General features: G+C 43.7%; 1 long non-coding RNA gene across 1 annotated transcript in view; it reads left to right on the forward strand.

The window, feature by feature from the left end:
- LOC122461109 overlaps positions 1 to 25,504 on the forward strand; it is a 65,946-nt gene extending 40,442 nt beyond the window's left edge. Inside the window, exons 2-3 of the long non-coding RNA XR_006282847.1 lie at positions 23,421 to 23,496; positions 23,825 to 25,504. This is a non-coding gene — a long non-coding RNA (uncharacterized LOC122461109). The remainder of the gene's footprint in view (positions 1 to 23,420; positions 23,497 to 23,824) is intronic.
- The last annotated feature ends 2,075 nt before the right edge of the window (positions 25,505 to 27,579 follow it).

The raw sequence follows: 27,579 nt of genomic DNA on the forward strand, positions 1-27,579 counted from the left end.
TTGTGTTCTGTTGAAGTAATTTGGTATTTTCACAAAGAACCATTACAGGCTGAAGTAACAAACTCCTAGTTAAAAACAGCATGATGCATGGGCTTCCAAAAGATACCAAGGGAAACTAGCTATGGGTAGTAGAGATTCCAGTTCAGAGGCATTTATATTTTTTCCCGCAGGGAGTATGATGAGAGCTTAAAAGTTTTACCTTAACAGACATTTTTAAGAAAATACCCATCTGGGACCTTAGCTGTACCGCACACTGGTACTCCAGAACTCCTCAGCTAGTCGTTCCTTTCCTCCCCTAGCTCTGGATGGACTTTAGCCATGTGTCTTCATTGGTGAAAGCACAAAAAAGATGCTGGCTACTTGAGAGGAAGGTTGGTACAGTGGCTAGGGCACTAGCCTGGAATTCAGAAAGCTTGGAGTCAATTACCTGCTGTGCCACTGTCTTCCTATGTGATGGTGTATGTTTTGCAAAAAAAAAAAAAGTCACTTAATCTTTCTGTTCCCCATCTGTAAAATGGTGATAATGGAACTTCCCTACCTCCTGGGTATGTTATAAGGATAAGACTGTGAGTGCTCAGAGTCTTTGGTAATGTGGGGGTCACATATGTATCCAAGATAGAAGCACTCATTGAGTATTGGCTGAACAAGCCCACAAAAGATTAACAAAAGTGAATGTATTTAATTTCCATCAATTTTATAATACTCTAGCATTGTACTAGACCATTCAAGACTGTAGTTCTAGGAAGATCTTGCTACCTACTGTCCTAGCACCACTCGGCTACCAGCCCACTGATCTACTGTACAAGATCGGCTGCTCACTCCTTACAATTTATTTTGCTGTAGTCCTTTTGGGACTTGTGCTTCCCATAATCCTGATTCAACCATTTTCAACGTTTCAAGGGTTCAGTTCTTGGAGTGTTAAACTCTCCATGGGAGTTGAGGGTGCTCAGTTCCTTACAGGATGAGGCCATAATTCTGCAAATTGTTACTTAGGAAATTATATTTCAGTCTGGATGCTGGACTTTCCCATTGTAAGGCATATTTGGTCAGTTTAACATTGGTTTAATTTTGATGGACCTGTACTGGGCGTTTATAGTGCTAATTTCTGTGCTAATCTCTGTGGGCCAAATCCTGCTCACTTCACTCATGTGAGTAGTTCTGTTACCTTGTTATGTAAGAAGGGAAATCAGGGATGAGTCTTAAGAGAAGTATTGTTTCATGTGCATGTTTTTAATAATTTATATCCCAGCACATGGGCACCAGTGCAATAGGTGCTGTAGGTTGAATGAATAAACAAAGTACATAGCTTATATGATCCCTTTTCACTCAAAGAAGATGACCTGTGCTGCTATTGCTGACTGTTATCTCTGGTGATGGAGGTAGGTGGAGAGCTTGTTGACTTTTCAGACTTTGGCCTTTGACCTTGTGATGGGGTGCGACTCACCACTGCAACGCCTCTTGCTGGCTGTCTCGGGAATTAGCTCTGCGCCCTCTTCTGGTTGTGTCTCGCCCGCTGTCACTTCTGCTCCAGAACCCACGTCACTCCAAGGACCGCAGCGTTCTCTTCAGGACACAGCCCTCTGCTTGTGCCACACTCTGTGCTCCCAACTTCTGGGGGACCTGCAGTCCACTGTCCAGCCACTTCCTTCAATGACAACTGTCATAAATATAAAGGGAAGGGTTAACACCTTTAAATCCCTCCTGGCCAGAGGAAAAACCCTTTCACCTGTAAAGGGTTAAGAAGCTAAAGATAACCTTGCTGGCACCTGACCAAAATGACCAATGAGGAGACAAGATACTTTCAATGCTGGCGGGGGGTGGGGGGAAACAAAGGGTTCTCTCTGTCTGTGTGTTGTTTTTGCTGGGACCAGAGCAGGAATGCCGGTCAGAACTCCTGTAAAAAGTCAGTGAGCAATCTAGTTAGATTCTGTTTTGTTTAAGTGGCTGATAAAGTGAGTTGTGCTGAATGGAATGTATATTCCTGTTTTTGTGTCTTTTTGTAACTTAACATTTAGCCTAGAGGGATTCTCTGTTTTGAATCTGATTACCCTGTAAGGTATTTACCATCCTGATTTTACAGAGGTGATTCTTTTACTTTTTCTTTAATTAAAATTCTTCTTTTAAAAACCTGATTGCTTTTTCATTGTTCTTAAGATCCAAGGGTTTGGGTCTGTGTTCACCTATGCAAATTGGTGAGGATTTTTATCAAGCCTTCCCCAGGAAAGGAGGTGTAGGGCTTGGGGAGATTTTGGAGGAAAGATGTTTCCAAGTGGGCTCTTTCCCTGTTATATTTGTTAGATGCTTGGTGGTGGCAGCAAAAAAGTCCAGGGACAAAAGGTAAAATAGTTTGTACCTTGGGGAAGTTTTAACCTAAGCTGATAAAAATAAATGTAGGGGATTTTTCATTCAGGTCTCCACATCTGTACCCTAGAGTTCAGAATGGGGAAGGAACCTTGACAACAACTGCAGCCAATTGTCTGGCTACCTCCTCAGTGGCGAATAAGGGTGTGGAGGGGCCCGCCCATTACTCCGGGTCCCGACCCAGGGACCCTGTAGATGGCCACCGCCACTTGCTGCGTCCCCTCTGACTCTTCTGTATCTCCCTGGGACGCTTCCCTGCGGCCCCAGCACCCTCTTTGCTCTTGCATCCCCGCCGCAGCATGCTGGGTTTAGCAGCCAGCCAGGAGCCCTCTCTTGCTTCCCTGTTCCTGCCCAGCGTTGCTCTGTCCAGGGTGCTAGCTTTGTACTGGTTGCAAGACAGCCAGTCCTCTCTACTTGACTTCAAGGGTCACTGAACCTGCTCTGCAGCCCTTCTTATATGGGCCAGCCAGGCCCTTATTGGCTGTTCCTTGCAGCCCCTGGGTAACCTCCCAAAGGTTGCTTTTAACCCCTTTTCTGCCAGTGAGGGGCAGCCACCCCATCACAGACCTATTGCAGATTTCACGATTTCTCTACTATCCTGAATCAAATCAGTGGATCAGTGCTTCCTCTCCTTGATGAGCATTGTGGGAAGAAACTTGTTGAAATAATTCTGTGCCTTCTCCAGGCACATGATGCAATTTAGATAGCCGAATATTTATATCTATGGTACTGGTAACAAGTTTGACGATATCAGATAAAATCCACAGCATTATTGAGAACATTAATTTATGACAATGGGCCAGATTCAGTCCTGGAGCAAGTACTGCTGATTTCAGTAAAACTGTGTGCGTGTTCACCAGGGCTTTTGCTGATGTGCACTAAGACTGCCTCTTTAGGAAAATTAAGTTGTAATCAGCTTATCAGTATCCTGATTTCTTGTTTTCTGAGAATCACTGCTGGCAACGGCATACAGTGTCTCTCACAGCAAGCAGTTTTGCATTATTTATAACTGACTCAATTTGCAATACTAGAACAGTAGCATTTTCTAGTCTAAATATTAGGCTGATACAGCAGTCTCTCCTGAATGTTTGCATTCAAAGCCTTTTCCAATCGTTGGTCTCTAAGCATTTTATCTGGTTTACTACCAGATTCTCAGAGGCTTACCAGAGCATGGGGTAACCTGCAGCAGAGAGAGTTTTCTCTCATGCTGTTAGAACCTATATAATTCAGAACCCCTTTTAGCCTAAGAGGTTTTGTATTTCATAAACTCTATGAAAACAGACCAAATAACCCCCAATTTATACCTGGGTAGAGCTGGACAAATATGAAAAAAAACCGTCCAATGATTTTTTCTATCAAAATTGGAAGATTCATTAAATAAACAATTTGACAGATATTATTTGAGCAGCTTCATACCTATAAATCCATGGACTTCAGTGGGGCTCCACGGGGGTAACTGAGATCAGGATTTAGCTCTGTGTTATCCAGGAACATGGGAATACCTATATAATGAGCTAGCTCACTTTGTTAAAGGTCCTTAGTTTCCGAAGGTGCCTAGAACATACTGTGTGGAGCCACAGTCCAGTCTCTAATCTCTCTGCAGTCCTGTGCCCCACCTTCCAAGATGGAGTGAGACCTTTGGTCTCTATACAACCACACACAGCACTCTTTTATGCGATCACAGCCGCTACACATGGTTTTTAAGTCCCATTAAAGTCAATGGGACTTAAAACATGTCCTTTAAATTTAACTACTAGTAAATCCTGAAGCTCTAGAGGGCAGAAGATCCCAGCTTTAAACTGTTGGCGAGGAAGGGGAAGAACGGTCACAGAACTGCTTCATCTCCATAAGCTCGTTACCTCAAGTTCCACAAGGAAAGGATCACTCTGCCGCATCTACTGGGGGGTAGCACAGAAATAGTGTGAGCTTCATTTGCATATGCTTTTTATCCAGTATTCCTTTGAGAGGGGAGTCAGAGATGGACAAGAACTCAGAAGTGGTAGGGCTATGGAACTGAACTGACAGAGTACAGATAGAAAGAGGTTGTGCTTTGTAGCAAGGATTCTGCTCAAGTATTTCATGTGCAGCTGGTTCCCTCTACTGAGGATCCTGTGCTGTGAGGAGGCCTCTTGAAGGGAGATGACACAGCTGGCTCCTCAACGAGGTGCAATACAAGAGAGGACTTTTTTTCTGAAGCTGCAGAGGACCGCACCAGAGCTCAGAGAACTCCAGTGAGACCCCTCTTAGCCAGATACTTAAAAAACAAACAAACCACATTAGCTGTGTCAGGTGGTGGAGCCTTGGTACAAAACCAGGCAGCACTTCCTAAGGGGTCTGGAGGCAGGCCTGCCCCAGTGTACCTCAGGACCCTGAGGTTATGCTGCCAACTGGCACCAAACTGTGGGGGGGGGGAGGCGGTTAGCGGTTGGGGAAGGAGAAGTAATGTGGTAAAGGGACATTTGCCTTTGGTGTTCTCAACCTTTTTCTTTTTGAGGCTCCCCCAACATGCTATAAAAACTCCAGGGTGCACCTGTGGCACAATCACTGTTTTTCATTCCTGCTGAATCTTTAGGAGGCTGTGTGCTACAGTTATCAGTGTGGTTCCCACTGGCTTTCCTGGGGTTCTCAGTCACATCCATGAGGGTTCTTTGGAAACATGACATGGGGTCCTGTTCCCAGTCAAACAAATGGCCATTTACTCCAAGAACAGGATTGGGTGTTCAGTCCAGATCATCTCCTTTCCTGGCCTCTGTCTTTTGCGTGCTTCTGGAAAAAATTAAAGTGTTGCTCTTACCATTTTTGCCCCAATGCTTTGCAGCAATCTGTGCTATAAAACTGCAGCTGGGGCCTGGACTTTCCCTTTAATAGGGAAATTTTACTACCTTACTGTGGTCAGAGGTGAGGATGGGGGCACGGTGTCTGATGCAGAAGAATAGAAAGCAGGCAGAGGGCAGTGTCCACAATATTAGGTTGGGACACTGGCACAGATTAGTGTACCCACCCTCTAAGAGATGCCTGTCTGCCCCACTCCTGAGGGACACTAGGATGCTATGCAGTTTTATACCATGACAGAGGAGATGACCCTGTTGGTAAGACTAAGGGTTTGCCTTCATTGCCAAAAAAGGGGTGTTTTCCGCATAGGATAGCTCATGTGTGTGAACTATTCTGCTGTAAAAACAGAGTGGAGACAGTCACTGTAGTTTTACCATGAGATAAATTAGCTAAAGTTAAGCATGAGTAGGGGGTATAGTGCTGACCTTGCTTAGCTACCTCGTGGGAAACACTACAGGTGCCTTGTGCCATAGTTGTCTCACTGTAAAATCTTAAGTGGGGACATTAGTTAGGTCGCTATTAAACCCCCTCCTTTTTGTCAATGAAAAAACTCTGACTTGCTTTTCTAGGGAAAAACTGGCTTCTTTTATCAGCTTGTCAACACACTTCCTGTAATACTTTAGGTGTTTCCTTGGTCTGTAAAATGGGTATAATATTTACTCAGCTCACAGGTGTGTTGTGAAGTAGCTTTATCCATTAATGTTTGTAATATGCTTTGAGATCATTTGATAGAAATTTCTATGAGAGCCTTATACACCATGCACTGGACTCCTCTCTCCATTGACTTCAATTGGATCAGGCCCTAAAAGTGCAAAGCGTTATTATTTGGGGGACAAAAGCATAGATCTGCCAGAGATTGGCCTGTGATGAGTGGGAGGGGAGTAAACCACATATATTTAAATAAGTCACTGAAAGCATGGTGCCTTTATTCTCTAAAAACACCTAAAATATAGAAAAAATATCTACTAATAGTCACAAAAACATATAAAATACAATGGTCACTCTATAGAAATTACAAGGGGATGGGGAGAGAAAGGTACCAACCATGTCTCCTGCAGCAAAAATAATTCCCTAAGTGAAAAAACATTCATAAGTGACTTCATATGTTTCTGTTTTCTAGGCTTGTATGCACCATGTTGTAATTTTAAAGTCTGTTCGTCTGGTCTTTCTCATAGAATCATAGAATATCAGGGTTGGAAGGGACCCCAGAAAGTCATCTAGTCCAACCCCCTGCTCAAAGCAGGACCAAGTCCCAGTTAAATCATCCTAGCCAGGGCTTTGTCAAGCCTGACCTTAAAAACCTCTAAGGAAGGAAATTCTACCACCTCCCTAGGTAACGCATTCCAGTGTTTCACCACCCTCTTAGTGAAAAAGTTTTTCCTAATATCCAATCTAAACCTCCCCCATTGCAACTTGAGACCATTACTCCTCGTTCTGTCATCTGCTACCATTGAGAACAGTCTAGAGCCATCCTCTTTGAAACCCCCTTTCAGGTAGTTGAAAGCAGCTATCAAATCCCCCCTCATTCTTCTCTTCTGCAGACTAAACAATCCCAGCTCCCTCAGCCTCTCCTCATAAGTCATGTGCTCTAGACCCTTAATCATTTTTGTTGCCCTTCGCTGTACTCTTTCCAATTTATCCACATCCTTCTTGTAGTGTGGGGCCCAAAACTGGACACAGTACTCCAGATGAGGCCTCACCAGTGTCGAATAGAGGGGAACGATCACGTCCCTCGATCTGCTCGCTATGCCCCTACTTATACATCCCAAAATGCCATTGGCCTTCTTGGCAACAAGGGCACACTGCTGACTCATATCCAGCTTCTCGTCCACTGTCACCCCTAGGTCCTTTTCCGCAGAACTGCTGCCGAGCCATTCGGTCCCTAGTCTGTAGCGGTGCATTGGATTCTTCCATCCTAAGTGCAGGACCCTGCACTTATCCTTATTGAACCTCATTAGATTTCTTTTGGCCCAATCTTCCAATTTGTCTAGGTCCTTCTGTATCCTATCCCTCCCCTCCAGCGTATCTACCACTCCTCCCAGTTTAGTATCATCCGCAAATTTGCTGAGAGTGCAATCCACACCATCCTCCAGATCATTTATGAAGATATTGAACAAAACGGGCCCCAGGACCGACCCCTGGGGCACTCCACTTGACACCGGCTGCCAACTAGACATGGAGCCATTGATCACTACCCGTTGAGCCCGACAATCTAGCCAGCTTTCTACCCACCTTATAGTGCATTCATCCAGCCCATACTTCCTTAACTTGCTGACAAGAATGCTGTGGGAGACCGTGTCAAAAGCTTTGCTAAAGTCAAGAAACAATACATCCACTGCTTTCCCTTCATCCACAGAACCAGTAATCTCATCATAAAAGGCGATTAGATTAGTCAGGCATGACCTTCCCTTGGTGAATCCATGCTGACTGTTCCTGATCACTTTCCTCTCCTCTAAGTGCTTCAGGATTGATTCTTTGAGGACCTGCTCCATGATTTTTCCAGGGACTGAGGTGAGGCTGACCGGCCTGTAGTTCCCAGGATCCTCCTTCTTCCCTTTTTTAAAGATGGGCACTACATTAGCCTTTTTCCAGTCATCCGGGACTTCCCCCGTTCGCCACGAGTTTTCAAAGATAATGGCCAAGGGCTCTGCAATCACAGCCGCCAATTCCCTCAGCACTCTCGGATGCAATTCGTCTGGCCCCATGGACTTGTGCACGTCCAGCTTTTCTAAATAGTCCCTAACCACCTCTATCTCTACAGAGGGCTGGCCATCTCTTCCCCATTTTGTGATGCCCAGCACAGCAGTCTGGGAGCTGACCTTGTTAGTGAAAACAGAGGCAAAAAAAGCATTGAGTACATTAGCTTTTTCCACATCCTCTGTCACTAGCTTGCCTCCCTCATTCAGTAAGGGGCCCACACTTTCCTTGGCTTTCTTCTTGTTGCCAACATACCTGAAGAAACCCTTCTTGTTACTCTTGACATCTCTTGCTAGCTGCAGCTCCAGGTGCGATTTGGCCCTCCTGATATCTTTCCTACATGCCCGAGCAATATTTTTATACTCTTCCCTGGTCATATGTCCAACCTTCCACTTCTTGTAAGCTTCTTTTTTATGTTTAAGATCCGCTAGGATTTCACCATTAAGCCAAGCTGGTCGCCTGCCATATTTACTATTCTTTCGACTCATCGGGATGGTTTGTCCCTGTAACCTCAACAGGGATTCCTTGAAATACAGCCAGCTCTCCTGGACTCCCTTCCCTTTCATGTTAGTCCCCCAGGGGATCCTGGCCATCTGTTCCCTGAGGGAGTCAAAGTCTGCTTTCCTGAAGTCCAGGGTCCGTATCCTGCTGCTTACCTTTCTTCCCTGCGTCAGGATCCTGAACTCAACCAACTCATGGTCACTGCCTCCCAGATTCCCATCCACTTTTGCTTCCCCCACTAATTCTACCCGGTTTGTGAGCAGCAGGTCAAGAAAAGCGCTCCCCCTAGTTGGCTCCCCTAGCACTTGCACCAGGAAATTGTCCCCTACGCTTTCCAAAAACTTCCTGGATTGTCTATGCACCGCTGTATTGCTCTCCCAGCAGATATCAGGAAAATTAAAGTCACCCATGAGAATCAGGGCATGCGATCTAGTAGCTTCCGTGAGTTGCCGGAAGAAAGCCTCATCCACCTCATCCCCCTGGTCCGGTGGTCTATAGCAGACTCCCACCATGACATCACTCTTGTTGCACACACTTCTAAACTTAATCCAGAGACACTCAGGTTTTTCCACAGTTTCGTACCGGAGCTCTGAGCAGTCATACTGCTCCCTTACATACAGTGCTACTCCCCCACCTTTTCTGCCCTGCCTGTCCTTCCTGAACAGTTTATAACCATCCATGACTGTACTCCAGTCATGTGAGTTATCCCACCAAGTCTCTGTTATTCCAATCACGTCATAATTCCTTGACATCACCAGGACCTCCAGTTCTCCCTGCTTGTTTCCAAGGCTTTGTGCATTTGTATATAAGCACTTGAGATAACCTGTTGATCGCCCCTCATTCCCAGTATGAGGCAGGAGCCCTCCCCTCACAGACATTCCTGCCTGTGCTTCCTCCCGGTATCCCGCTTTCCCACTTACCTCAGGGCTTTGGTCTCCTTCCCCCGGTGAACCTAGTTTAAAGCCCTCCTCACTAGGTTAGCCAGCCTGCTGGCAAAGATGTTCTTCCCTCTCTTCGTAAGATGGAGCCCGTCTCTGCCCAGCACTCCTCCTTCATGGAACACCATCCCATGGTCAAAGAATCCAAAGCCTTCTCTCCGACACCACCTGCGTAGCCATTCGTTGACCTCCACGATTCGACGGTCCCTACCCAGGCCTTTTCCTTCCACGGGGAGGATGGACGAGAACACCACTTGCACCTCCAACTCCTTTATCCTTCTTCCCAGAGCCACGTAGTCCGCAGTGATCCGCTCAAGGTCATTCTTGGCAGTATCATTGGTGCCCACGTGGAGAAGCAGGAAGGGGTAGTGATCCGAGGGCTTGATGAGTCTCGGCAGTCTCTCCGTCACATCACGAATCTTAGCCCCTGGCAAGCAGCAGACTTCTCGGTTTTCCCGGTCAGGGCGGCAGATAGATGACTCAGTCCCCCGGAGGAGAGAGTCCCCGACCACCACCACCCGCCTTCTCCTCTTGGGAGTGGTGGTCGTGGAACCCCCAACCTCAGGACATCGCATCTCATGCCTCCCAACCAGCGGAGTCTCCTTCTGTTTTCTCCCCCCAGACCTATCATCTGGTCCACTCTCCGCAATGGTACCTGTGGAGAGAACATGAAAGCGGTTAGTTACCTGTGTCTGTGTTACTGGAACCCGGACATTCCGCTTACCTCTTCTGGAGGTCACATGTTGCCAAGCTTCTTCACTGGCCTCTTGGCTCCTCTGTGCAACCTGCTCTATATCTTTAGAGCTTTAGAGCTTTCTGTTAATGGCATGGGATTTTAAATAATTGTTGGACATCTTAAATAATAATTCAGATCTCATTTTAATTGTACTGTGTTGGCTGTGCTTAACCAGGAGCAGTGACAACTGAAAGCAGTTCATGCAGAATTACATTTGTGCTTTAACAATGTTGCTGGCAGAACTTGCAGCAGCCATGGCAGTAGGAGCCAAATGTTGACTAATAATACCCTGGAATATACTCACTTCTTTTCTAGCAGAGTACCTTTTTATTGTAAAACAGCCAGTGCTTTCTTCTTACCTATTGTAGACCAAGAAACCATTGCCACCTAGCATCCTAAGTAGTGAATTTATTAAACCAATTATCAAGAATTCATGTCACATTTAATTTAAGAAAGGCAAAACTTCCATTTCCCTTAATAGGAACAGGACTTAGCTCATATTGTACTGATACAAATGACTTCTAATGAATGAATGTGACTGTGTCTGGGTTGCTTAAAATAATATCTGTCTGTTTTACTTTAACTGAATCCACAATAAACCAACTTAGGTAGAATTACATTGAAATCCAAGAGCAGCAGGGAGCACACCAGATTATGAGTGTGAGGTAAAGTGGCTTGTAAGTGTAGGGTACTGAATATACCTGAAGTCAGAGCTGGTCAGCTGACCCCAAAAATATATGGCAGTGCTGGCTGTCTAGGTGGGTTAGCCGGGGCAACTGAAGGATGCTTTGTGGAGTCCTATCCTCCTGCTCCATTGTCATCCCCCTCTGGAATCACCACCAGAGGGTGGTGGTGCAGTTATACATTTCCCTACTGGGAGCGAATCTCTCCCTGCAAGGTAACTTTCCTTACTTGTCTTGAGGGGGCATTTTCGTACTCTCAACCACAGGGTGTGAATCAAGCCCAGATGCTTATAAAATAAAATAGGGGTTGCATTTCAGAAATAGTGAGACTGTATAGGACTCATCATAGGACTGGAAGGGACCTCAAATGGTTTCTAATCCAGTCCCTTGCATTTAAGGCAGGACTAAGTATTATCTTCTAGGCCATCCCTGAAAAGGTGTTTGTCTAACCTGCTCTTAAAAATCTCTGATGGAGATTCCACAACCTTCCTAGGGAATTTGTTCCACCATTTAACTGCCCTGACAGTTAGGAAGCTTTTCCCAATGTCCAACCTAAACTGCTCTTGCTGAAATTTAAGCTTTGCTTCTTGTCCTATCCTAAGAGGTTAACGAGCAATTTCCCCCCACCCCGTCCTCCTTTGTATGTACTTAAAAACTGTTATCATATCCTTCCTCAACCTTCTTTTCTCCAGACTGAACAAACCCATTTTTTTCAACCTTCCCTCATAAGTCATGATGACCTTTAATCATTTTTGTTGCTTTTCTCTGGACTTTCTCCAGTTTGTCCACATCTTTTCTGAAATGTGGTGCCCAGAACTGGGCACAATTCTCTAGCTGAGACCTAATCAGTGCAGAGTAGAGCGGAAGAATTACTTCTCGTGTCTTGCTAACAACCCTCCTGCTAATACATCCCAGAATGATGTTTGCTGCTACTGCTTTTTTTTTTTTTGCAAGTGTTACACTGTTTATTCATATTTAGCTTGTGATCCACTATGAGTTCATTTTTCTCTTTAAAAATGATTTCTTCATTTGTCCTCACCACAAATTCTCCATGTGCCTTCTATCACCAAGTTCTCCCTTCTCTTTCCTATGCCCTGGATTGTTCGGTAACTTTAATCATGAGGATATTGTACATGGCTTGTTCGGTTCCATTGTACTGCACAAATTCACCATCTGGCCATTCACAAAATATTGTGCCTTGTTAATTATTTTCATTATTTATTCATTTACACAGAATCTCTCACCAGCATCTCAGTGCTGTTCATCTCTGGGGCAAGCTAAGGAATCGATTCTACAGAGTAGTATCTACTTGCGTGCATATTGTCCCTAGCCCTTTGAGTCACTCTTGCATATGTCACAGTCTCGAATTCAATTTAAAACACTGCCAGTGACAATTGTCAATATTGTAGATGGGACAAAGGAGGATGAGAAAGGTGTCACACTCCCCAAGGGGGTGTAGCTACCTCCTGGGGCGACGTTCTGTGCTGAGTCTCTAGAACGCCTAGTCTAGGAGGGGAGGGACTAAAGTGGCTTTAAACTGCCATTGTGGCTTTTTGATTCTGGGCTGCTTCAGGGTCTGGAAAGGCCCCTGGTGTAACTTAGACAACCCTGAGAGTCTATCTGAGTTGCATCAGTCTCCCCAGACTGTCCTATAGGCTGCAGCACTACCAGAATCTCTGCGGTGCTGCAACCTAGCCTGCAATACATTCTCGACACCGATGTGATGGGGCCTTTGAAGGCAGCATTATGGATGTTTTCCACAGCGCCTCCCTCATCCACAACTAGTGCTGTTTATGCCACTCTGACCCTTTTACTGTCATAAAGGGGCCAGATTAGGCTCTTGCTCTTGGTATGTACTGCCCAGAAGCCACCAGGGAGAATTCTGGCTGAGTCAGCTAGAATTCATATTAGGAACACTCGCTGCAGTGAGTCCCCTCATTGCAACCAAGGGCACAACCTAGTGCTTACTAAATACAGTGATTTGTCTACTGCGTGAGAAAGCTCACTCTGTAATTATGGAAACTCTGGTTGTATATTACAGATTTATATTTAAAGTGCTGTTGAGATTTGCACTTAAAGCAGAAAGAAAAGGAGTACTTGTGGCACCTTAGAGACTAACAAATTTATTTGAGCATAAGCTTTCGTGAGCTACAGCTCACTTCATCGGATGCGTTCGGTGTCCCCACTGTATTTTCCACCGAATGCATCTAATGAAGTGAGCTGTAGCTCACGAAAGCTTATGCTCAAATAAATTTGTTAGTTTCTAAGGTGCCACAAGTACTCCTTTTCTTTTTGTGAATACAGACTAACACTGCTGCTACTCTGAAATCTGCATTTAAAGCAGAGATACCTCCTCTGTGATGTATGATGAATACAGAGTATCTTCCCCAAACATATAATACTTACTCTTTGAGTAGAGAATGATTTTCCTGAGAATTTAACTAGTTTGAGTTAAAACTAATTTAAAGGTGAGCCCTTTAATGTGTTCAGTATTTTGCTGTCAGACACAGTTTTTTTTGTCTTGAATTATCTTAATAGAATAACACACGCTCCAAACTTTTAATGCATTTAAAACGTTGCAATCTCATGCATGGGCTATATTTTGAAGAAATTAAGTTCTAATTTAAGATAAATGACTTTTGAATCTAATTTGTTTAGATTATTATGGAGAGGTTGGTTGTGGCTCCATAATGAAAGTTTTGTTCTGAAATGGGTTTAAAATGGGGCATACATTTGTTTTTCTCTAAATAAGTGATCTGTACCTGTGAGCCTTCATATAGCATTTGTTTCTATCAGCACTGAATTTTCTGGGTAGACTTTGTTGTGTTTCTTTTAGTTGAGTTAGAACAGGACAAAATTCTGAGACATTTTTGGATGGCAAATGGCTTATTGACAAAACAGAAATCTTCACAAAAAGTTTCAGGTTGACCAGATTTAGAGTTTTTTCTTTCAAAAAAGAAATTGGTTTTCAGGTTTCTCACACGCACTTTTTTTTTTTACCCCCAAAATTTCAAAGACAAGTTTGGGCAAAAATGAAGAGAGTTTTCAGCAACATTTTTCACAGGAAAAAAAACCAATTTCCTGACCAGCATTAAACTGAGCTGTGGAAGAAATATATCCTGATAGTCTATTTTGTTGTTGTTGACTGATCTCTTTTTAAAAAGGATCTCTGTCTACATAAAAATGGGAAGAGATTAATTTTGAGTAGATCTGGTACAACAAGTAGTTTCCTAAAAGAAATTATTGAGGATTTATGGTAATTTTTATCCATTATTTATCATAACTGAAAGTTTATGGTCAATGGTTAGATGAAGAATATCTTCCGTCAGCAGCTATACTTTCCTTTTAGATTTTATCCTACAACAGAGAACTTCTTATGTGCAACTGCTGACAAAGTAGGTTTGATAAGAGAACAGGCACTGGACAGAAGATTAGATCAGATAATGAGTATGTGTTGGGGAGGGTGCAGGGGGTTTGATGAGGCGAAGGGTATAGGAAGGAGAGAACCAGTCCCTGGTCGGAGTGCTCAGCTCACCAACAGCCTGGCCGGCAGGTTCCTTCCTTCCCCCACTGCATCTGGCTGGGCTGGTGCCCTGGGAAAGCCCAAGACCCTCTGGCCAGGGGTGCAGGGTAGGAGGAGCTGAGCCCTGCATGTGCCAAAGCCCCACACAGCGCTGGCACAGGGAAGGCTCTCCACCCCTCAGCTAAGGTCTGGAGTGGCGGGGGTGGGGGGAGTAATTTCTAGCCCGAACCTGCAGACTCCACATCAGCCTCTGGGGGCAAGGGCTTAGCAGCCTCTTCACACACACACACACACACACACACACACACACACACACACACACACACACACACACACACACACACACACCCCACCGAGTCTTGCCCCCACGGAGCCTGGGGTTGCTCCGTCTCCTAGTCACCCTGCCCTGCTGAACCACCTCTCTGGCTGGGTTTGCTGAATCCACTGCAGGTTCCCTGGATCCTGGTGCACAGTGCACCCTTAGGGCTTAACCCATTCCTGCCCGTGCTGTAGCAGGTGACAGGAAGCATCTGGGTTATATCTGTGGCCAGCAGCAACCTGGAGATGTTAGCTGCCTTTCAACACTGTACAGGCAGGAAGACACTAGCTGCTTCCAGCTTTGAGGGGTGGGGAAAGACGAGGTCTGCAAAGACATGGCCCAGGTCATCCCTTCTCCCCCTCCGCCCCCATCCTCCCCTGTGGCTGGAAGCAGTTCCCATCCCTTCCCTCCCTCACAGTGCCAAAAGGCTGCTGCTGGCCACATGCTGGTGTGAACCCTGGCAGAAATCTGGAGAGAGGGGCATGTGACCCTGCATTTCCCTCCCCTCCTCCCAACCCATGTGTTGCCTTGGAAAGATGCGGCGCCAGGTTCTAGGAGAGGCTGGTCTGTCCTGGGGACCCAGCCAGTCATGGAGGGCAGAGAGAGCCAGGCAGGGAGGGGACGGTTAGCTGGTCATCTTGCCCTGTGTGAGAGAGGTGTATGTGAGTGTGTGTATGGGGGGGGGGAAAGGGTGTTTGTCATCTCTTCCCCGTGTGTATGTGGGGAGGGTGCAGGGTGTGTGTCTCCCCTCCCTGTGTGAACCTAAAGCCTTAAAGATACCAAGGTAAATAAATGAATTCAACTAGGTGGTATTTCTTTTTAACAGGGGCTCAGTCAACTTGATGTTTGAATGTTTGTACTGTATAGTTCTGATTGCCATTGAACTCGCTTGAATACGAGTAATTTTACCAGGTGTCCCGTATTCAGCATAGGGAAATATGGTGACCCTACATCTGCTCCAACCCGTAACTTCTAATTTCAACAGTCAATTCCATTTAAATAATGAGGGGACTTTTGAATGTGATTTAATTCAAATAAATACTGAGTGTTAAGTTGACAGCTTAAGTGCTTTATATTCCGTAATACTGGACACTATCAACAATAAAGAGTTTCCCTTTAGATTCAGGTAGCAAAATGTTGTTTCAAGCAGCACACTCATTACAGTGTTAAAGATATTCCCTGGATATTTGTCTTGCAGAACTTTTTCTTTTTTTTTGGACAACTATGGTACCATTCCTTTGCTGTCAGCTATAAAAAGGGGGCACTGGCAGAGACACAGAAGCAGACACTGTGTATGTTATGTGCAAGACAGAGAGAGAGATTGGTGGGGAGAGTGTTCTGAAAGCACAGACCATGATCCATACCATTGTCCCAGACCTAACGAACACAAAGCTAGTCCCATCCATGACTGCTACTGTAAAGTTGCAGGGAAATTTGGCCACTAGTGAGGGGAGGGGAGAGAGATTCTGATGACCAACACAACTGGGCGGTGAGGTAATACTCTATACAGGATGATTCCTTCTCTGTGCTCCCTGACCTGTTGACTCCCTGGATCTGTGAAATTGAGGCCTCAACCTCCTCCAGCAAACTTCATAGCCCCCCAAAATACTTCTTTCTCTTCACTAAGTTTTCTTGCCTCTCTAGTTCCTCTTACACAGTTGATTTGATACATTATTATTAGTGGTACTGAAGATATGTCTTTCTACCGAGACAATTGCATTGCAACCTGCTGCAATCTGTATGGGTCAAATTCATCCCTGCTATAACTCCATCGTCAAGCCATTGTAATATAAATTTGAGTAAATTTGGCCCTATGAGTTTTCTTTCTTGTGTGATGTGGTTCACTGGAGTGTTCTCAGTTTGTCTGTGTGTGCAGGAACAGATTGCAAGCCTTCTGGCATTCTGAACACCTGGAAGGCAATGTACTGCATGTGTAAAGGTTTGTAACCTAGCTGACAGTTTTAGCACAGTGAGAGTCTGATGTGATTATAAATTCACAGAACTGTTGATTGCAAATTAGGGTCACAGAGAAGTCATCTAGATGAGTCAAAATTACAGGCATCCTTTTCCCTGTTCAAGTGCCTTGAAACACTCATTTGTCTGCTGAATCAAAAATCATGTGTCCATGTTAACTATATTCCATGTGAACATATTTTGTAAGTAGTTGCAGGAGCTGTGAAATATCTTGCTGAATGAGAAAAGAAAGAGGCCAAATTTCTGAGGGCTGCCCACATAAATGGGTGAATCATGCGAAATGTACATGCCTGAAAAATTCTGCATTTGCACATGCAAGTCTGGTCACTGGATAAGCAATTATGCAAGTCTGGTCACTGGATAAGCAATCATGCAAATATCGATTTGTGCATACAAGTATGCAGTGTGGGTTAGGTGGGTTCAGCAGATACATTCTCAGTTTGCATGGCTGGTCCATTGGCCTTTGAAAATGCAACCCTTTAGGTATGATCTTTATCACTCAATGAAAACCAGCAATCTCCAAAATTGTGAGAGGGAGATGAAGGGTTGGGATATGAAAAGTTCACTACCTCAGAGTTCCACTCTCTTCTCTTGGTCCATCACTGGTGTCTCAGCCTGTTTTCTTCCTAGTTATGTCACCAGTAAAATACCGGGCACTCTTAGTTTTGGGAGTCCCTTTCATTACTCCAGTCTTGAACATTGGCACAACTATTGTCTATTATCACTCTTTTCTTTGTCACTTAATCTTCTAATTTATGAATTCCTTGCTGCTGGTGTCATGTCGGGCTGCCTTTGTATGGTGTTTCTATCCTTACCGTAGTAGTTGTAACATTATTCAAATCTTCCACATTTATTTCACCCTTGGTTTCAATAGTGTTGTCTCTCCTACTCTTCTTGAACCTCTGGTTTCTAGCTCTTTAGTGTATCTTAAATTCTGCCCTGTAATTCCTATATCCAAGATCATATCTTTTTGCTAAGTGGGCTCATTTGGTTTCCTAAAAGAAAACAGATTTTCAGAACTCTTATGCTCTTCTCATGTACAAACATTCTGCATTGTTTTGTCCATTCCTATTTAAAGACCAAATTCTGCCTTCAGTAATATCTCTGCAACCCCACTGGGGATAATGAAATGCATTGGTATGACTGACACCACTCAAATACCACAGAGATTGGCACCATAGTTTATTTCCCTGTACCTAGATTCTTCTAACAGCCCTTCACTAAATTTTTAACCCATTCCTTCCAGGAGGACCCTGGGAATTTTTTGGCTCTTCAATCTAGTATAGTGTCTTAGAAAAGTTATGGTTTTTTTGGCATTATATGACCCTAATTTGTTTCATTCTATTCTTCTGAAACTAGTCTCTCCAAACCCCTAACAGACATGAAATCCATCTTAAAGACCAGCTTGTCTGTGGTAGCCATTAGTGATTGTGTTTTGGTGTTTGGTAAAGAACTAGTCATGTGGGAGTTGCTCTATGAATTCAAGTGACAGGTGATTGATTTGTGTGCTGTTCTATAGTTCTAAAAGTATTTTAAACTTCAGAGAGCAGTGCTGGCATATTGTGTTCAAATTGCAGGCAATGACTGATATATTTTAAATAGCAGGCTACTTCCGGCCCATTGCTTTAAGACACCTCGTTGATTGGTGTTACCTTAGCCACTAAGCATCACCTACTGATGTCTTCAACTTGGCTTTCCTGTGTGGGAGTTGTGAGTTAGCAAACCTTCTTGAAGAGTTTGCATGGCAATTAATATGGAAAAAATATGGGATATGCATGCAATTATCTCATCATTACTTTACAGGAAATTAATGCATGGTGCTGAAAAGCACTTATTAACAGCAAAGCAAAAGGTGGCATTTTGTTCTATGGCCTTTGTAGAACACAGTGCAAAGGGAAGTATGTTTCCCTGAACCTGATGGCCTGCTTTTATTTTTCATGGCAGTTGTGCACATAGCCCTCAGAATATCGTGTTCCTTTTTTGGCAGATAAATATTCCTGAAGTTGCATAACATGTATAGAATACCCAGCTCACGCTCCTGTGCTGTGGCTCTTTGAGTGTGTGCCATTTTGCATTTATGTAGGAAGAAAGCAAGAGCAGAAGAGGGCAGGTGTTGTGGCTATGTACACAAGACACTGTCTGCCTCCACAGGCCAAGCTCCCCTGCAGGAGAAAGGGAGGAACGGTGCAGGTTGTGGGCATATAGTAACCATCACAACCACTGGGAAGGTGGGTTGAGGAGTTCTAATTAAATATGGGGGTGCAGAGACTGCAAAGGCTGCTGCCATCCTGAGGCCAAGTTAGAAGCTTCACTCCCTGCCCTTTACAGAGCTCCCTGTGCCTGGGCCATGAATCTAGGCGTGGCTGAGTGGATTTGGTCATTACTGCATCCACACTATTATCCAAGTGTAGCAGTTTTTGGTAAGCTTGATTTTGTTCCCCCATTCTTAAATTTAAAATCACACCCTCTCTTTGAGGCATCATCATCTTCTGCAGGGATTCTCAGTCTAGGAGTCATTTACAGGTGTCGGGGAAAGAGGGATGAAAATGTGGTGAGGGTCTGGCAGGATGGGGTCTCTCAGTGGTACTGGGATGGAAAAGAGGATCATGATGTGGAAAGAGTTGAGGAACTAGCAGAGGGATAAGAGTCCTGCATTCAGTTTCCATCTGTCACTAAATATGACCTTGGGCAAGTCACTGCCCCTCTCTGCCTCAGTTTCCCCAACTGTAAAATGGAGATAACATGTACTTTTGTACACACGTGTCTTGAGAGTTAATTAATGGAGTTAGTGTTTGTACATTGCTTATAAAGTGTGCTATGAGTGCCAAACCAAAATGTTTGGAAGTTTTAAACTCCTTGTTTACATCAGTATTGTAGATCTCCTTCATTATGTATATTAGTTAACTATGAAGTTTCTTCTTTATGTGAAAATAGGCCCTTCATTCTTAGCTTGGCATTATAATTTAAATATGAGGTCTGAAATTAATCTGAATGCTCAGTTCTGTACCATGTGGAGAGTAATTATATGCTTAACTGTTTACCAGCACTGAACACGATATACAAAAATACCATAATCAATATGTTCGGTAGAAATACAACCTCCTTTAATTTCCAGGAGATTGCGTTCCTTCAGCAGCACCAGGAAAGAACAAAAGAAAAGGAGGACTTGTGGCACCTTAGAGACTAACAAATTTATCTGAGCATAAGCTTTAGTGAGCTACAGCTCACTAAAGCCCCAAAGCCAGAGACACAGCCCAGAGAGAGCAGACTTGCCCTGGGTGCAGAGCTGCAGCAACTAGAGCCAGGGGGCCAGAAAAGCAGCCCAGGAAGCAGGTCAGTGCTGGGAGCAGAGTCAAAGAAGCAGCCTGCAGAGCAGACCTGTCCTGGGAGCAGAGCTGCAGCGACCAGAGCCAGAGGGGCCAAAGAAGCAGCCCAGGGAGCTGAAGGCAGAGCAGCAGCAGTGCAGAGACAGAATGGTGGAGCTGGGGCTGGAGCAATCTGGAGCTGGGTGTGGTGAGCAGCTGGGGAGAGCGAGGGGGACCCTGGGCAGTGGGCCCAGCACAGGGAGACGCCTCAGCCAAGAGACTCTGTGGGCCAGGCTTGGATCGTAACCCCGACAGGGCGGGGGCGACACTGGGAAGAAGAGTCCTACCACTTAGAGCCTGAGAGCGTGTGGCCACCACCAGAGCCAGTGTCCAACCCACAGCATCCCTGCAGCACAGCCAGGGCCAGAGAAGAAGGCCTGGGACTTACAAGGAACAGACTGTGAACTGCCCTGATGTTCCAGAGACGCTGATTGTGATGTTCCCTGCCACAGAGCGGGTTGATGTGTTTCCTTTAACCTTTCCCATTTTCCTAATTCTTTTTAAAATTAATTGTTGATTAAATAACTTGCATTTGCTTTAACTTGTATGTAATGGTCAGTGGGTCAGAGAAGTGCCCAGTGCAGAGAGAGTACCCCGGAGTGGGGACACCCTAGCCCCCTGTCCTAGGTGATCACAGCAGGGAATCCTGGGCCCAGCCTTGTTGGGGTTACGAGGACTCTGCCAGACAGGAGAGTGGAAGGGGAGTCCTCAAGGGCAGGGAGGCCACTGGGTAAAGGAAGTGGGAGCGAAGATTCAGATCCTTTCTCTAGCCCACTTCACCGCGTAATGCAGAAGCCAGGAAAGTTCCCCACAAGAGCGGGACTATTCCCCCGCTTACACTGATTTAATCCTGCTTCTGATATTCTACTAGTTGTTTCCTCCTACCTCAGAGAGATTCATGTTATATCAATAACAGCACAATTACACAATGCTGGTATTTTATATAGAAGGATAAAAATGGAGTAACTGTCACTAAACCAACTTTAATTATATCCCCAAAGTAGGTAAAAAAGCAAATTATCAGCCATTTATTCATAAAAGGGTCAAACATCTTCTAACCAGGTAAAGGTAAAAAATATGTATACAGATGCCCCAGACTCTGTGGAATTTACACGTGACTAGAAGGGGGGCCGAGTGGGCGACTAGACAATACGTACTGACATACAATGCTTCTGAAATAAAATTGGCTGAAATCTTAATACAAAAAAACCAAACCCTGGAAATATCTGGTTATTTTTCCTTTCAATAAATCTAGACCCATCCTATTATTTTACATACGTACAGGGATTTGAAATGTAGGTTTTCTACATATTACTTAATTTCACATTCAAATATTATGGCACTTTTTTGGATGGGGGGGATGTTAGATTCAATAAAGGACTCCAATGTTACACCTTTAAGAGGACCAAGCAGGATGCTTTTACTTGGGCTAGTTAGCAGATGTGTGAGAAAGTAGCTAAGCTGACAAGATGATTTAGCATTATAAGGTGAAGAGGTAATTGAGGTATTGAAGACTATGAAGGGTCCAGTAGACACTGCTCAGCCTTGCTTTTCAGACTCTCCCATGGAAACACAATAAAAGGCTTACCCTGATCGAAGCTATGGCAAGTAGATTAGAAACAGATAAAAGGAAACACTTGTTCTTCCAGGGCAAATAGCTGTTTTGCTGTGCAAGGACTGATCAAAAGCAGAATAAATATGGAGTAAGGGACCCAGGACCGGGCCCATTTATTTTACTGAGAGTTTAGCCTATGTAAGAATTAAGAGCCTGTTTATGCCTGACCTCTCCATGGGTGTGTAATGGGGAGGTTCCAGGTCCCTGGCAACACTGGTAGTCGCTGCCCTACTTGGAGTGCAGGATCTCCTCCCCTGTGTGCTTTCTGGAGTGCAGGAGAGGGATGGAAAGGCAATGGAGTGAGGGCAGGACATGTTCCTGCTCCCCATATACAGTGGTCAGCCGATCCGCATCCCCTGAAGGGGTGTAGCCGTGATCATGCCACCCATGGGATCTCCTCCTCTGCTCCATGCCATGGACTCCCACTGACTCGCTAATGAGAGTTGGGTCAGGCGCTAAATCCAGACTAAGCAGCGCTATCCCAGCCAATTAAGATTATTTATACAAGTATTTCTGTGTGGGAGTCAGGACTCTAGAATTTTGAGGTTGACTGAAATATCCATGTAAGATATGTTTTTATTCAACAGCTAGAAGCTGTCTTTTCTCTTGCTGTAATGTTCTGAATTTTTGTGACTGGCCACTGGGGCAGATATTTTAAAATGTAATTGATGGGATGAATGTTATGTCTTCATCTCACAAATTAACATTCTTTCCTGCCCAATTTGTGCCTATTACTTGTTCGTGCTTTCTTGCTTATGCCATTGTGTGCACGCCTGCAAACGAACCTGATCTCAGCCACTGCAAGATCTATGGATAATAATGCCTGATCAACACTATATAACTTCTCTAAGCCACATTCAGTTTCTTGTTGCATCTCCCTGCGTTCATGTTGGTTGTGTTTTTAGATATGACCATTTCCGTTGAGTATATGTCGCTGGATATCCGGTGCTAACTTCTAAAATGCCACTGCTTACAGTGGTCTTGGAGTAGTGCCCCTGCAAATGACAGTACAGAATGGCCACTGATAGATGTTATGGGTCAGGCCCCATCGAATGGGAAATAGAGGAACTGAAGTCCTAAGCAAGCCATTTCTTAAATAAGGCCTTTATTGTAGCATGAGAAGCAATGTAGGGCCTGAGGACTTCTCATTTACTCCGTGATTCTAGGATGGTCCCCAGAATGTGGAAGATAGAGAGGGGAGAAGGAATGAAGGACCGGAAATCCTATGTCGGGTCCCAAATAGGAGAAAGAAGCAGTCCTGAAAAATATGTGCTCAGATCCTGAATACCCCATGTTCTGAGAGGGCCACTTCCCAGAGCACAGGAGACTGCAGACCACATGATATCAGGGTCATCTGCCACTAGAGCCTAAACAACAAGTGACCCCCCCACACACATGATACAAGGATCATGCAAGTGTCCTGAAGTAGTCATGTTCCTTGGATTCAGCCTAGAATAGTTGATTTCTGCATCATCCATGTATGATTCTCCTTAGGTTTTTATCTGTCGTTCTAACATTGCCCCATCACTGTAGTATTTAACTAGTTTTGACCGTATGAGTGGGCCTTGAGTTTGGCAGGAAAAAACATAGAGGGTGGGATTGCATGCTTGAAAAACCTGCCCTCTAAGTGGGCCAACCTGAAAGACAGGATGATACAGAAAAGATACTCAAATGTGCATGTCAAGTTGTGTCCAATGCTTGAGAATTACTCTGGGGTGGGTTAAAGGGTGCAGTACTTTATCTGTATTCAGCACCACTGTTGTAGCCTGAAAGGGAAGATGAAATTAAAGGAGAACAGTAAGATGGGAAAACATATTGTTTCTTTAATTATGTTGTGGACTCTCTCTAATGAATCTGCCTTCCATCTCACCCAAAGAAAAGAGGCTGCCTAATGATATGTTCTGCAGATGGATCAGTGCTGGCACTCAAACAACTCTATTTCTGGTACACAGGTGTTTGATTTTGTTAGCAAGCTAATGGCAGGAAGATTTAGGGAAGATCAACCCCAGTTATTGTACAGAGACAGGGCAGAGAGTTTCTCTGACTGTTCCTAATTTAACTTCACCATATGGTCAGTGCTCGAGCCTGAGCCACTGCACTTGGGCCTTCGAATCACTGGGCCAAATTCAGATCTGCTTTAAGCTAAAACAATGGAATTACACCCATAATGTGATCCACTGACTCTAAATCAATACCAAAATTGCTTACTTCTGTTAAGCAAAATTTGTTGATGAATAATTACCCTATCACAAATTCATGCCTTTTTTGTTTGGTTTCCAGAAAACATGCTCCACAACAGAAAAGTTTGGTGATACAGAGAATATTGAAGAATATACATGGAAAGTGAATTTCAAAATTGACTCTCCACATCAGAAGGCTGCTATTAAGCACTAAGCTCAACCAACCAAGGAACAGAAGTAATACCATGGGTACTATATGTCCAATCAAATTGAAACAACACCTCTCAAATATTAAATATAAAGTATTTATAAGAACATGATGGCCTAAATATTTGGCAATAGTCCAGCCAAGGACCTAAGCATGTGTTTAATTTTACGCAATCAAGTATTTCAAATTACTTAAATGGGGTGACTCACATGCTTAAAGTTAAACCTTAAGTATTTTGCTGGACTGAGGCTTTACAAACTAAGAATTCTTTGCTAAAAGCATTTATCTAATAAATTATAATAAGGGAGAAAATCACAAGTCACAATGGACAAGCAAAGGAAAATGCATTGGAAAAATTATGAACTGTCTGCTCTTCACTTCGCATTGTCTGTTCTTTTCCACAGCTACTGTAGCTAGGAGATTCGCTTGGTATGAATTTGTTGGCCACAGGTAATACAATAATGCTGAGTCCTTCCAAATACAACACCTTCAGCAAGTCTTTCAGTGCATGTTATCTCTGCAAGAGTTCTCTTTCTCCTGACAGCTTGTTCAGTGTAGAAGGAGAGGACAGCATGTCCAAGGTGTTGTTTGACAATATCACTGTTCTTTCCCCTCTCAGGTTGTCATTTTTTACTAAGGATTTTCTGTTTGCAGGAGGAGTTCTTTTGCAGGCCCATTTGCCGGTGATATTATACAGCCACAAAGGAAGTCTGGGAAACCTCATGCCTCCCCAAAATAGATTAAATTAGATTGATATTCAAACAGTTATGGGAACAGAACATGTTGCGGTATAAGTGAGAGTGCCATTATTAGCGCTCTCTTTTGTTATCTCTTATTCAGGACTGTGTTGCAACCCAGTTTATTAATAGCTGGTGGGACGCAAGTAAGACTTTATCAATGTACACAGGAGAGCATGTGTGTGAAATTTCAATGGCAAGGGAGTGTGGTTAGAGGAAAATCTTTTGTTGTTTTTTTTTCCTGTGGTGTAATCACAGAGAAAAAATTCACTTGTGCATTCAAGTGATGACGCATACCATTCTGGGGAGAACTGCAAAAATATCTTTGAAAGGATGCTGTACCAAGACCGTACAAACCTTTTTAAGAATGAGCAAACAACCAGTTTTTAAGGATCTTCAAAATGCAACACTTCCTAGGTTATTGCTTTTTAACTTGTCTTGTAAGTGTCATTTCATCTTGGATCATCATAGGTTACTGGAAAGCAATGTGGTGTAGGAGTTAAGGGCTGAGTAGTATGTGTTAAAATTATTTTGTGATGATGTTCTGAACTAATATCTTAACTCTTCATGAATCCGGATGACATTTATGAATAATTCATTCATTGCACGGTAAGATGAACTACAGCAATTTCTTCCCAAGAGTTATATGGAAGAGCTATTGACAATACAAAAACTGATGTTAACAAAAGGACAGTGGTAGAGATGGAACTGAAGATAGAAGCCAGTGTACAATTTTTTGGAAAAATCTGTCAGCACTGATAGTTTTTCTTACTTTGATAAATTAGAATATTGTCTGGAATATAAAATTGTACAAATATATGTAAAGCTTTTTTTTAAGAAATAGAAAGCTGTGTTGTGTTTCTTGTCTGAGTTGGCCATGCTAATGTTCAAGTGCCCCTTGCTGACAAACAGATTGAATTGTGTTGGCTGTTGCCACAGAGGAAATCTCTCTAGTATGTTCTCTCGGCCAGGGTGAAAGAGGTGCTACAATCATGGTCAAAACAAAGTGATAGGGAGACGAGAAAGAGATTAATACATTATAGGGCCAGACAGGACCGCTGTGATCATGTAGTCTGACCTCGAGCATAGCATAGGCCAGAGGTAATCAATTTTATTTTTTGTCAAGGTCCAAATTTCTTGGTCAAGGTATAGTCAAAGTTCAGATTCCAGAGAAAATTAATACAAACTCAACAACAATAATGAGGATAATAATAAAAATATTTTGTGGTCCATTCAAAAGCATCCACATTTGGCCCCGGGTCTGCCTATTGACTATCCCTGGCATAGTCCCTAGAACTTCTCTGAATTCTTGTTTGAATCTGAACATGTGTTTTAGACAAACACTTAATCTCCATGAAAAAATTGCCAATGATTGATAATCAATCACAATCCTTGTAAATTGTTCCAGTGGTTAATTACCCTAATTGTTAAAAATGTGTACCTTATTTCCAGTCTGAATTTGTCTAGCTTCAACTTCCAGCCATTGGATCTTGTTATACCTTTGTCTGAAGATCCCATTATCAATTTTTTCCCCACATAGTATTTATTTATAAATGGTGATGAAGTCACCCTTTAACCTTCTCTTTGTTCAGCTAAATAGCAAGAGATTACAAGGTGTTTCTTACGTTCTTTCCTTAGTACACCCATGCAGAATTGGGGCCTTGTGAACCAAATTAGTTTGCAGTTTGGCTCTGGATCTCCCTCTGCCTATGCTCGCCACCATGTCAGCTCACTCAGAAGGAAAGACAGGAGGAATTACACAGTGGTTCGAGGGCTGATTTGGGAGACGGGGGTTCAATTTCTTAGTCTGCCACAGACTTACTCTCTGTCCCATCGTTCCCCATTGTAAAATAGGATCATGTTATTATTGAGTATTGTGAAGATAAATACATTAAAAGAGGCACTTGGATATGATGGCAACGGGGAGCCATAGAAGTATCATAGGTTGAATAGTAAAAGCAGAATGTCAAACACACATTGAAACATTTATTTTATGCCTCCTCCTGTTTCTTCTCATGAGCACATGCCTTAGCCTGCTTTTACTGTTTGCATTTGCTGGAGTACTTTTGTTATCTCATTCTTAGATTGTTTATTAAATTGGCATTATTCCTCTATTTTTATTTCTGCTATTTCTTACACTCATTTGTACTGATGGGTGGGCACTGAAGTATCCAGCCAGGAGAGATTAGGTAGTTAGTATGGGATTCTGAGAGCTGGAGCTGCAGGTTTTGGTTCCTGGCTCCGCCATTAATTCACTGTGTGCTCTGGGGATACTTCTGATGTGCAGTTTGCCCATGTGTAAATGAAGCTGATGGAATTGCAACAGAGGGCAGAATTGAACCAAAGAGTTTTACATTCTCTCTTAGGTAATGCTAGAGAGAAATGCTCCCAATAACTCAAGTTTACAGACTATACATTTACTGAACTCACAAAACTAGATTTGTCAAGAGACAGCTGGTTTTACAGTTTTGTTTTTACTTGGTTCCATTTTCCCACCACGTTACTACACAAGTGACTGGATGGTACACTTGCCACTGAAGCAGTGTTTATCTCTTTTCCTTCACAAAATGTATCTGTCAGATGTGGCCATTTCCTGCAATATCCTTGGAAAACCTTATTGTACAAAATGCAAAGTTTATATATTATTTGTGGGTCAGGATTGTATGTAACCTCTCTAGGGGGAAGATGTGATGTAGGGCATGGGAGTTCAAAGCACGATAGGGAAATAGTGCCAGAGCCTTTTGGCACAATAAGTGTGAAGTGAATTTCCTGGGAGAGGTTAGTGCAAATTCCCCACTTCTGGTTATGCAAAAATGCAGCCCTTTGAAACTGTGCCCTGAGGAGAGGGTGATTGTCTGCTTGTTAGCTGTTCCCAGAGGTAGGAGATCAAAGGCCCAAGCTGTATAAACA

This window comes from Dermochelys coriacea, chromosome 7 (genome assembly GCF_009764565.3).
Source record: "Dermochelys coriacea isolate rDerCor1 chromosome 7, rDerCor1.pri.v4, whole genome shotgun sequence".
Classification (NCBI taxonomy): Eukaryota; Metazoa; Chordata; order Testudines; family Dermochelyidae; genus Dermochelys; species Dermochelys coriacea.